This window comes from Crocodylus porosus, unplaced genomic scaffold, assembly GCF_001723895.1.
Source record: "Crocodylus porosus isolate Cpor-Errol unplaced genomic scaffold, CroPor_comp1, whole genome shotgun sequence".
Classification (NCBI taxonomy): domain Eukaryota; kingdom Metazoa; phylum Chordata; order Crocodylia; family Crocodylidae; genus Crocodylus; species Crocodylus porosus.
This window is the reverse complement of record NW_017728927.1, coordinates 7,429,846-7,440,551: the sequence shown is the minus strand read 5'-3', so window position 1 is coordinate 7,440,551 and position 10,706 is coordinate 7,429,846. Positions and strand designations below refer to the sequence as shown.

The following is a 10,706-nucleotide window of genomic DNA, read 5'->3' as shown; positions in this document are numbered from 1 at the left end:
TTTGACCCCAGGACTCTTTCCTGCCATGGCAGGGGGTCGGACTAGATGATCTGCTCAGGTCCCTTCCGACCCTAGAAACTATGAAATGTGCTTGAATCCTGATGTTCTTTTAGCTCCGCTGTTTCAGGCCTTCTGCTTTTGAGCAGAGATGGCCTCTTGGCATCTCCTTCCAATCTTCAGTCTTGCAAGACACATACTGTAGCACCACAAGCCTCGCCTTAGTTCGGTTGCCAGAGAAGGTAGTCCTAACATCTTTGCAAGGAAAGAAAACACCCTACACTCCTCTGAAGACATTTGCTGGGAGGAGCAGACAGCCAGGTCTGACCGCTCGCGTAGGTTCCTGGCTGTATTGCAGGACCTTCACCTTATCCAGGAGGTGCACAGCCCCACTAGGGGTGACGCCTTGCTGCACCTGGTCCTAGCCAGGGGAGATGACCTGGTGAGGGGACTGCAGGTCCTTGACCACCTGAGCAATAGCAATCATCACCTGCTGGAATTCACTATCCAGTGCAGGGTGTCAAGGGCTTATAGCAAGACTAAAGCCCTTCACTTCAGAAGGGCCAACTTCAATGAGCTTTGGAGATTAGTGGGGGAGGCACTGAGGGCCCAGAAAGTAAAGGAGATGGGAGTCCATGAGGGATGGTTGTACTTTAAGGGGGTGATCCTCCAGGCCCAAAGGGTAACAGTCCCTGAGAGGAGAAGCAAGGGGGGTGAGTGCTCAGAAACCCCCTTGGCTCAGCAAGGACATTCAGCAATGCCTGAGGACTAAAAGGGGGGCGCACAGCCAGTGGAAGGGAGGGGTTGTCACCAAGGACGACTCCTCCTTGGCCCGGGAGTGTAGGAGGACTATTACGAAGGCCAAGGCAGAGATGGAGCTCAGGCTAGCGTCCAGGATTAAAGACAACAAAAGTCCTTTTTCAAGTACATTGGGAGCAAGAAGAGGGCACCAGGCATTGTAGGGCCCCTGCAAGATGCAAACGATAATCTTGTGGCTACAGCCGACAAGAAAGCTGGTATTTTTAACAGTTTCTTTGCCCCTCTTTTTTCCTGAACAGGGACCAAGATATCCCACCTACCAGAGGTCGGGATAATCTTGGGGATAGCTCTGTCAGGCCTTGGGTCAGCACAGATGTAGTTAGGGATCTTCTGGAAGGGCTGGACATTTTAGATCCGCAGGTCCAGATGCCCTCCACCCAAGAGTTGAGGGAGCTGGCGGGGGTCATCACGGAGCCCTTGGCCCGGCTGTATGAGCATTTGTGGTCATCTGCTCAGGTGTCGGGGGACTGGAAACTGGCTAATGTGGTCCCAGTTTTCAAGAAAAGGAGGACCCCAGTAACTGTAGGCCTGTAAGCCTCACCTCGGTGCTCAGGAAGACCTTGGAGAGAATCATCAGGGAGCACACCCCAAACACTGGGGAGAATTAGTGGATCCTTGAATTTTAGTAAATAAATGGCATACCTCTTCGTTGCTAGTCATCACTATCATTTATTAAAATTTCAAGGAGACAAAGTGCCACAGAGGATTATGCTATGGATAATGGTATACTTTGATGTGCGAGGAACTGGCTTTCTCTGAACGCTTGCATTTGATCTAGCATAAGCATAGCTGTCCATCCAAACACAGACAATTGACAGAAGGAGAAAACGTCTTCGTGGTATTCCTTGATACCCATCCGACAACATCCGAGTCTGAACTCTCATGGTCAACGTGAAACATGTCAAGTTGAAAACCAACTTCCTCAGCTTTTATGAGGTGAGCAGAGTTTCGTTTCAAATTCAAAAGAATGTTTTGGGGATTGAGAAGTGTTGCACATGTGTTTCTCTGAACCAGATGCCATCGCTATATAAACTCCTGCTTCTGCTTTAACAGGCACGCCTATAGAGACACTGCTGCTGGGAAAAAATTGCCAATACGTGCCTGAATCTAAAGTTATACTTCTTCTGAGAACTAGCTAGGCTCTAGCATGGTTTCCAAAAATTGACTGATGTTTTTGTAGTTTGCAATGATGGTGGTGTCATTTAGCCTAGGAAAGCTTAAGAAATATGTGAGATCATTCTCTTGGCTGGGCAGACCAAATCATTACTTGGCTAGTCTGTGTGACAAGAGTAGAAGAATCATCTTATGGGTATAATGCAAAACTGCATCAACAAAAATAATCCAGGCTCTTAGATTACCTGCATAACCTCCATTTTTTCCACAATTGCACAGGGTAACTCTTTATACTTTGGTGTGAGGGTAAACTCGCTATTGGCTGTAGGCTGTTCCTGGAAAGTACTGGCTAAGTGGTTCTTACTGAGCAAGCAGACTATACAAGGTGAATTGCTCAGCTTCAGTTCCCTGGTGTGGGAAAGTCCTGACTCCATCCTGGAGCTGAACAGTTTCAGTGACTCTTCCCAGTTTTATGCAGACATACGGTGACTAACTTTCATTTACCTGTAGTTCATTCATATTTATTCAGAACAAATATAAGTGTGAGGTTAAATGTTTGAGCACAGGGTTGCTCTGTCGGGTATGGTATGTGCTACTGTGAACCCATCTGTCTTCAGTCCAGCCTGGTATCAGGAAGCATCAGTGAAAATTTAAGCCAAAGAACAAAGCGTTTCTGAAGATCCATCGTCTCCTAACTCAAATGTCACATTGCACGCGACAGATTTGATTACAAGTTACAGAGGTGTCCTGGCTCGGATTCAAAATGCATCGGCTTGGCCTTTGAGATATGCCAAAGAAGCCTGCTCTCAGTTAAGTCATCTTGAGCTGTATTTAAAAACTAATTGTAATTTGGGTTCCAGGTCAGATGGAGGGGGGACGAAGACACTCAACGTGTAACGTGGGACCTTCGGCACAGGAGTGAAGTGAGCGCTCTCCCAAAGAATTACAAAGGCAGTGAGAGAGAGGGTTGTTCGTGGTTTGGTTTCCCTTCTTATTCAGGCTAAGGATAAAAATACAGTTCCTTAAATAAGAGATCGTGGTAGGCCATTTTCAACCCACTGCACCATTTACTGTGGTAGTGCTGGCGGCTATAGGATAGACATAGTAATACAAAATCCCTGCCCCAAAGAGGTCATGATCTAAGTAGGCAAGACGCACGCTGGGTTTGGGCTAGAGGAGACCCTGTGGGCATGAGGTTGTGTGGAGTCAAGGCTCTGCCTTCCCCTGCAGTCCAGACGCTCAGCATTATACCTTTAAATATTGTCTGTGCTGAGCAGCATAGGACTGTCACTCATCAACTGTTTCTAGCAAGGACACTAATTAACCTGCTAAATGAGATTATCTCTTCAGAGTGTGCACCAGAGAGCTAAGTTATGTAAAATACCATTCAAAAGAGATATATAATTAGCAGCTTGTTCTAAGAGCATTCTCAGTGCTTCCTGTGACCTTAGTCAAATGAGGCTGGATTTGCTCTGGATTTCGGTGCGGTGTTGGTTCACTTTGCTGAGATCCATCGCCATCCAGCCTTGTCCTCAAGAATATCGCGGCATCATTATTTACTTGCATTGCCACAGGAGCCTTGGCCCCTGACCAGGACCCCGTTGTTCTTGATGCTGTATAGTTTGACCTAGCTTACTTTATAGGCTCTCAGGCACGTTGGGGACATACCCTGGAGCTAGTTAGGTTCAACGTTACCTGTCTCAGTGAAGTTACAGAGTTATCTAAGGGGACTTAAAGGCAGTCATTAAAGTCAAGGCCGAGGGGGTTGTGCCAAGCTCCCTTTGTCAATCCTCCTGGGCACTTACCAGCCTTTTTGGTCTCCAAATTCAGTACAGAAGTGGCGTATCTTTGTTTCCTCTCAGCAACAGTAAGCTATCACCCTAAGGCACGACCCTCAGACCTATGAAAAGCCTTGTATTCCATGGAAGTGCGTGAGCAAGAGCATGTGATTGCTGTCCCATTGCTATCTGGGAAACAACTGCATCTCCCTTAGAAAAGTTAAATATTACTGATTAGTTATTGGGCCACATAGAGTTAAAAATGTGGGTGGAAAAGTTGTGAAATGGCAGCTCAGAATAGGGATCCTAAACACAGTAGAAATACCTAACGGACATGTATAAAGACCAAGCTTGGAGTGAACATAGTTTAGTGCGTGGCTGGTTATCCAAATCAGGATCCAAAGGCAGGGTGAAGGAAAAGTCATGGGCTTTTTTGCACCCTAACTTCAGCAAAGACACTAGGAAAGTTGTCAGTGAGGAGTGAGGGAGGAACACGGATGTTTCAATAATGAGTTTTATGACTCTTTGTTGGTTTGTTTGGCTGCCGTGATTCCCTGTGGCAGGGTAGGGTGTCAGGTGTACGTTGTATCAGCGGTAGAGTTGAGATTATGATTAGCGTGGGATGGTTTGGGCAGGGGGCTGGACGAGACCTCTGCAGGTCCCTTCCAGCCCCACTTCTCTACGATGCTATGAAATTTAGCCCGACTGGGGCTTGCCCCATTTGTTTTCTGTTATTGCTCTCTCGGAGCAGTGACAGCCGGGTCTGGGATTCCTGGAACGGGACCAGGACTCTGCCGTTCTGGGCCCAGTTCCCAGATCTGCCATACAGCCCCTCTGTCAACATGGGCGCAGTTCCTCAAAGCTATTTAGGGATCAGGGGATCGAACTCCCCTTGATTTCAGCAAAGGGTAAGCCTCTGCATTCCCGTATGGACCCGGGTCTTGGCCTCCATTTCCTAATTGTAGAACCGGGATGATGATTTGGCTTGCCTCTCCTAATTCTGTCTGCTCGGCGTTGCAAGCTGCCCTGGGCTGGGACTACACTTGACTGTCAGCACAGGACTGAGCTGTGAGGCTCCTCCAGCATCTTCGGCCCTGTGAGCCCTGCTGCCAGCCTGCTTTATAAATCACAGCAGCAGTGAAGTCGATGTAAATAATTTCACAATAAACGGCGGGGCCCAGCTGAGTGCCTTCCTTCCAGATGCCTGCCAAAAACCATCATTTTTTAATAACTGGCCTAAGCATGTTAAAACCAGCTTGTTGCTGCCTGCCAGATTAACAGATGGCCCACAATCATTAATATTACAAAACTTCAGGAGCTTGTCATTCCTTAATCTATAAAGCCCGTCTGCATGGATAATACAGGCCCCGCAATCTGCTGAGCTGGGTCCAGAAGGCGGTTGCTGCGCTGAAGCCCCCAGTAAGGGATATTCCTTTGTAAAAGTCATTCTTGAAAGGCCCAAACTCAGCATTTTGCACAAGGGGACACTTCAGTGTAAAGAAGAAGCCTGAGCTGTGTCCTATGGGTAAACCAACAGACGGATGGATGCTGTGCATGACTCTGAAGAGGTATGCAAGCCCTAGCATGCCAAGGGAAGGCCATTTATTTACTATTTATGGGAGACTGAGCCTTCACTGTGGGCCAGTCTTTGATTTGTGGCATACAGCATTTATAAGTGCTTGGCTCTCGAACAGTATTTTACAATCTTTTCTCTGATGCCTGATGAAGGATGTTTGTGCCCGAAAGCTTGCAGTTAAAGAATTTTTTTTGCAAAGATCTTGTTGGTCTAATAAAAGCTATCACCTCTACCACGAGCCCTGGTTGGCTCTCATAGAGGCATTTTCAGCTGTAGATCCTGAAGGGCTTTTCCAAGGGTGCAAAGATTATGACATTTCAAGGAGAAAGATGTATTTTATGTGGGGGCAGGGGAGGTATACATGTGCACACAAGCATGCGAGGGAAATGGGGAGTGAGGAGCAAAGAAATATAGAGTTTTAGGGCATTTATGCACAGATGTTTGTCTGCTCCGACATGCCGGAAATCCAGCTCGTTGGAGCAGACTTAACTGAGTCCGCAGAGCGAGCAAGCTGATGCACCCAGTGCTGCATTACATGCATTTATGTAAATGACAAACTGCACGTTGGCATGCAGAAAATTGCAGCAGTCTGTCTCAAATGCACGCTGCTGCAAGTTTCTCAGCACCGATGCGCATTTTGCCATTTATACAAATGTATGTGCCACAGCGCCAGGTGCTTTTAAAACGGCCCAGTGTTGCAGTGCACGCATGTGTACAAATGCTCTTAGAGGCTGGGGGACTTAGTACCTAAAACCCATTGACTCCAATGAGACTTAAATCTCTTAAGTACCTTTCTAAGGATCTGAGCCAACGTGATGTGTGCCCCAGGTCACCCAGTGGCTGAGACAAGCACCCAAGTCTCTTGAAACCTTGCCTGCTGGACCTAGCTCTCTTCCTGGGAAATCTTCCCAGAAGTGGAAGATGATGATGAATCCAAAGCTGCAGTGCTGCTTCAGTCCCCTTGCTGGCAGACGCATCACAGGAAACCCAGTGCAACAGGAGCTGAAACGGGTGATGTAGGGGAGCCAGCTCCACTGGCTTCTGTAGGAGAGGACAAGCATAGTAAAAAGGACTCGAGGCCAAAGCGAATGGTGTTTTCCACGGCCAAGTGGACTTTCTGGTGCCGTTTGCAGGTGCGTGTGGCCCTACTTAGCTGTCGCTGCAGTCAGATTTCAGACAATCCAATAACAGGCGCTCAGCATCGTTTTTATCATTAAACCCCGATCCTTGCCCACAACTGCTTGGAGGGGCAGGGCTAGGGGATTATGACTGAAGTCAGCAGCTCAATAATCTGGCATTTCAGAATCCAACATCTCTGACCTCTTGAATAGGCGCGTGGTGTCATTTAGAAAATGGAGGGCCACGTTGAGTACCGGCCACCTTAGGAGGGAGGCTGACGGTGTGGACGCCCAAGTCAGAAGGGAAAACCCAAATTCAGTGTCATGACAAATTACAGGTAACCCGCCTCGGAGAGAAGTGGCATCTAATCCCAATAGCGCTATTGATACTTGCCAACCACCCCTGATATAAAAGCACTAAAACAAGTAAAACTAATGGTGAACTTCTCCCATGCTGGAAAGGGAAAAGAACCAGTGTCTCTGAAGTCTACAAAGGAAAAGGTGCCTGAAACTCGCCCTTGCCCTGTGTTACAGATCTCTAACCGCTTACTGTGTTGGCTAGGAGTCTGCAAAGATTACGGCCCCGTGCCATTCAGCAAGGCCCTTTAGTGCGTGGGGCACTTGCAGGGAGAGCCTTGATCAATCTCAGGGTGTCAGACCGGGATTGGGATTCCTGGTTTCACTTCCATCAGTCACTCGTGCAGCTTTGGTGAAGCCAGCTTACTTCTCTGTGCCTTAGTTTCCCCATCTGTGCAAAGGCGGTGGTCTTGCTTGTCTGAACCCATAGATTTAATTGCATTGTGCAGAAGATGCTTAGAGCCTCTCCTGAGCAGTGCGATTCGTTTTATTTTTGATCTGGCAATAAAATCACGTCTAAAGGAAGGAAGGGTCCATGGGATGTGCTCGTCTTCCCATGTCCCTTTGCTTGCTCAGCCAGCTTGGAATTAGGACTCTCTTTGCCGAAGAACAGGAGACGTTCCCAACGATTAAGAAATCAGCATTAAAAACTAGCTCGGCGGGTACTGGGGAGGATTCCTGAGCGCTGTATAAAATGATTTAAAACTCATTTGTCAGACTGATGCCAGCTTCCCTAGAGGGACACTTGGCAAAATGGGGCTGTGCTGCATGTTCAAATAAAGCATGGAGGATTTATATTTAATGTGAAGCCAATCAGACCGCTCCTGCATTGATATATTAATTCCAACCAAGCTCTTGATATCATTTGATGCTTTGCGACAACAGCGTGTCGAGGAGTCTTTCGAAAGGAAGAATGGCTCTTTGTATCTTTTCGAAACCTTATGATTTTGTAATGTTTAAAATCTTCAGTATGAAATTCAGCCGGGAAATGGATGGGCTTCTGAGGGTAAGCGATTTGAAATCACGAACATTCAGCCAGAGGCAGGAACTTTGAAATCAAGTTGTACTTAATAATAATTTTAGAAAAACCATCCTGAGGTTGAGTGTGGCGAGATGGCAATACAGGTTTTCATCACAGCAGAACCGTAAAACCCCCAAGATAACAGTGAACTGCCGGGTTTGCCAAAATGCTGGTATGATACTGGTCTGAATTCTCCGTGTTGCTGGGTATTGGTGAGAAAACTGCTGTTTTTGTTGCCTATTGGCTGGGATCAATATGGTCTTAACTGCTCAGATACCATAGTATAGCAGTCCATGATCCTTGTTTTTTTACCTTTTCCATACTTGTAACCACCTCTGCATCCACGGTTCTCATCACAGAAAATTTTGACCCTGTAGCACCTGTTATGGACCCCCCCCCAAACACCCATGTCCAGCTGGAAACCCCTGGATTAGACTGATACAAGGCCTGGTACTGAACATGCTTATACTGGCATTTTCCTGTAGTAATACCAGTATACAAATAGAGCAGACCCATGATGAGGAGTCCCAAACTAATGTCGCTCACTAAAACCCAACACTGAGTTACCCGTCCTGGTATTTATCCGATTCAACTGACCCCTGGGCTAGTGCAGGGCCTACTTCTGCTAGATGGGAGGACATGGCATATTCAACCCTCCTGTCTGCCAGGCTTCCCCGAGCAGTGATGTCAGTACAGAGTATTTGCCCTGACATTCACAGAAATTAAAAACTCACAGTCCATGAAACTCTTCTAATTTCTCAATAATCAATGGAAAGGAGGGTGTTTTTGTTTGGGGGGGTTTTAAGTAAAAAAAAAAAAAGTACTTTGAGCCACTTTGGACTAGAATCAGTGGAGGATTAGATAGAGGAGGAGCTCACTGTGAGGCCCGGGGCCCTCAGACTAGGAGCTGGAGCCCCGCTTTCCAACACCTCGTGCCTCTATTCGCCACATGAGGATGGGTAGGTAGGTACCTCCACCCCGAGAAGCTGGAGTCTGCTTAGCGCCAGCCAGTAGGCAATGCTCTCGGTTTGCGAGTGCTGAGATCCAATTGGAGGAAGGTGCTTTCTCCCTCACCTTGGCCAGAGGACTGGCCACTGCCCCATTATAAATAACCGCCCAGAGCCTGGCTTTGTAAACGAGCGGGGGCCGAGCCGTGCTGTCCAGCCACTCTGGCCTGACTCGCACCCAGAAATAGAGGCCAGCGTGAGCGAGCCCCGCGGGAGGATGGTGTTCCACTTAACCGAGTCTCGGCAGGGACTGCAGCTCGAGCTGCGATGCAACGGCAGAGCGGGCCGGCTCCTTCACGTGCGCTGAGCCTGACGCGGTCCAGCGAGCAGAGCGGCCTGGGAACTCACCTGCTGTTCTTCAGTTTTACGGCGCAGACAATGGAGCTCGTAAAGGGCCTTGCCAATAACAGGCAAACATGCTGGCGCCTGTATTGTTTTGGCACTGGAAAGGTAGCGCCCTTGATGAGAGAGCATTGTCTGCTGGGGGTGTGTACAGCACAGCCCCTTATATACACACGCGCATTTGTGCCCCTACATGGTCAGAAACCTGGTGCCAACACGTGCACCTCTTCCTTGTCTTACCCTTTCCTCGCCCTCTTTTCATGCAGCGGTGCTTAATGTGGATTTCCAGTCCCTTCAAACTCCTTATCTGAGTTCTGCTTTTGAATGCACTGACTGCTCACTAAGTGCCAGCCCTGGAGTCCTGATTGAATTCACAGATTTCATAGACATTAGGGCTGGGCAGGACCTCAGCAGATTGAGTCCAGCCCCTGCCCAATTCACACCTGGTCTCAGCGGGGCCCTGATCTCCATGTTCTCTTCCCTCTGGGCACGTCTACACGTGCATTTACGGTGCATTAAATTTAGTCTGCAGTAAATTACTATGCAGTAAGCAGAAATAGGCTGGCATCTACACATGCAGGCATTAAAGTGCATTAATGTGTGTGGTCTGACTTGGGACTAAAGTTAGTCCCACCCAAGTCAGTCCATGCCCAGTGTTACTGCACAGTAAGGCATCTACACGTGCATTGCTGTGCAGTAACTAATCGAGCATAAATTGATACCTGCATCATGCAGGTATCAGATTTATGCCCAAGTCAGCATAAGTAGCCATAGTTACTGGGCAGCATGAGCATGCACGTGCAGACACATGCCTGTACTGCATGGTAATTTTAGGTTCCTACATAGTAATTTGGGTTATGTGCACGTGTAGACGTGCCCTCTGTGGCTCATCCCAGAGCTGGAGGGACTGCCCCACCTGCATAATAAGAGTAAAGAAATGATGGTTACTTAACAGGCAGGTTTTCCCGGTTGGGTGGAAGGAGATGCTTCCAGAGCTAGAAGGAAAGAAATGGGTCAGTGAAGAGGAGAATGACAGACCAGAAAAGGAGAATTATGCCCCATTGAAGCAACAGAGAGAACAAACCATGACGATGATGTTAGTGGAGAAGAGCTTATCACATACGGTCCAATGGTGCCCTAAGTTCCTGACCAAGGTCAGGAGTCTGGCATAGCAGCTCTGTACAGGCACGTAGTTACACTGGTGTGATCGCAAAGGCAGGGTGGCAGAGATGCACATGAGCAGGGGAACGACTGCCCAAGGTCACGAAAGAGCAGGTCTGGGGCAAGCCCCTGGGCCTCCCGACCCCCAGTCTGGTGCTCAGCCTGCTCCGAACTCATGTCACGCTCTGTCCTTGTAGAGCCCATACTCTTCTCTGCAGCCACCCCAAGCATCCAGGCCTCCCCTGGCTCACGTCGCCCTCCCAAGACCTGTCCTATTTTAGATCTGCGCTGAAATAAAACGCCGCGGTGCAAAATGTCGCTGAAGGCAGGAACAAAAATATGGCCCGTGCCTCCGGTTAAGGCTTCCTCCATTGCGACTTGACCCAGGGCTCGTGGCATCGGGGAGCGCAGGAGGCG

At 48.4% G+C, this 10,706-nt stretch overlaps 1 protein-coding gene across 1 annotated transcript in view; it reads left to right on the top strand.

Annotated features, from left to right (window-relative positions):
* The first annotated feature begins 4,997 nt into the window (after positions 1-4,997).
* GNG13 (G protein subunit gamma 13) overlaps positions 4,998-10,706 on the top strand; it is a 16,248-nt gene continuing 10,539 nt past the window's right edge. Inside the window, exon 1 of the mRNA XM_019541896.1 lies at positions 4,998-5,126. The gene's annotated coding sequence lies outside the window, so the exon portion shown is untranslated. The remainder of the gene's footprint in view (positions 5,127-10,706) is intronic.